Here is a 1,539-nt window from a genome sequence, read left to right on the forward strand (position 1 = left end):
AAAAATGGAAATTAAGAATTCAAAGGATATGTATTTTTAAAAGCTGGGAGAAAGGATTTTGAATGTTTTTGCCATAAAGAAATGATAGATATTTGAGGAGATATGCTACCCTGATTTAAACATTACACAACATATACATGTATCAAGACATCACATGGGACATATGTATAATTTTTAAAAAATTTTCTTAGTTGTTAATGGACTTTATTTATTTATATAAGGTGCTGAGAATTGAATCCAGTGCCTCACACAAGTTAGGCAAGTGCTCTACCACTGAGCCACAGCCTCTGCCCTAATTTTTATGTTTATTTCTTTACTTATTTTTATTTTGGGACAGGGTCTTGCTAAGTTACCCAGGCCATCCTTGAACTTGCAATCCTGCTGCATCAGACACCCAGGTAACAAATATATTCTACAGCGTCCGGCTAACAGGTGCAATTCTTATATTTTTATGTATCAGTTAACAATTAATTAATTTTTAAAAAGAATTAAATGAACATTGTCTCATGCCCCAAATCCCAGCTACCAGGGAATCTGAGGCAGGAAGATCACAAGTTAGAGGCCAGTCTCTGCAACTTATTGAGACCCTGTCTCAAAAATTTTAAAAAGAAAAGAGGGCTGGAATTGTGGCTCAGTGGTAGAGTGCTCACCTAGAAAGTATGAGGCCCTGGGTTCAATCCACAGCACCACATAAAAATAAATAAAATAAAAATATTGTATCCAATTACAACTAAAATAAATAAAATAAATATATATATATATATTTTTTTTAAAGAAAGAAAAAGGTCTGGGAATATAGCTCAATGGTAAAGTGCCCCTGGGTTCAATCCCCAGTACTGCAATCAATCAATCAATCAAAAAATTAATGAACTAGAAGAGACAAAAGAAGAGAAAAGGGGTTGGGGTGTAGCTCGGTGATAGAGTGCATACTTGGCATGTACAAGGCCCTGCATTAGATCTCTAGCACCACACACACATGTACACACACAAATAATAATCATGATAAAGAAGACACAGACACAGTGAAAAAGCTCTAACACAAGTATAGGTTGAGTCATAGAAGAAGAGAAAGAATAGGAAAAAGCAATGTTTATACAGAAAAAACTCCCAAAGCTGATGAAAGACGTTTAGACACAAATTCAAGAAACTTAGCTGCTAGGCAGGCATTTTTAGGTGGAAGCCCAGAAGAAGGCCCTTCAGAGAAGTTTACAAGGAACCAGCCTAAATTCTAGAGTCCTTTAACTCAACACCACCCCCAAACCTCTCACCCGGGCCATAAATAACCTGGGAATGGAACCCAGGGCCTTGCTCATGGCTCTTGCTCTACCACTGGGTCAAATCCTCACCTTTTTATATTCATTCTTTTTAAGTGACCTAATATGTCTTTGCTCATCATAATACTAAATTCTCTGCCCAGAGGTGTGACTGGGGGTGGGGGGGTTGCACTTTTTTTTTTTTGGCAGTACTGGGGATTAAATCTAAGGATGCTCTATGTCTGAGTTACATCCCCCTCTTTTCTTTTCTTCCCTTCCCCTCCCT

Source organism: Marmota marmota, unplaced genomic scaffold, assembly GCF_001458135.2.
Source record: "Marmota marmota marmota unplaced genomic scaffold, marMar, whole genome shotgun sequence".
Classification (NCBI taxonomy): Eukaryota; Metazoa; Chordata; class Mammalia; order Rodentia; family Sciuridae; genus Marmota; species Marmota marmota.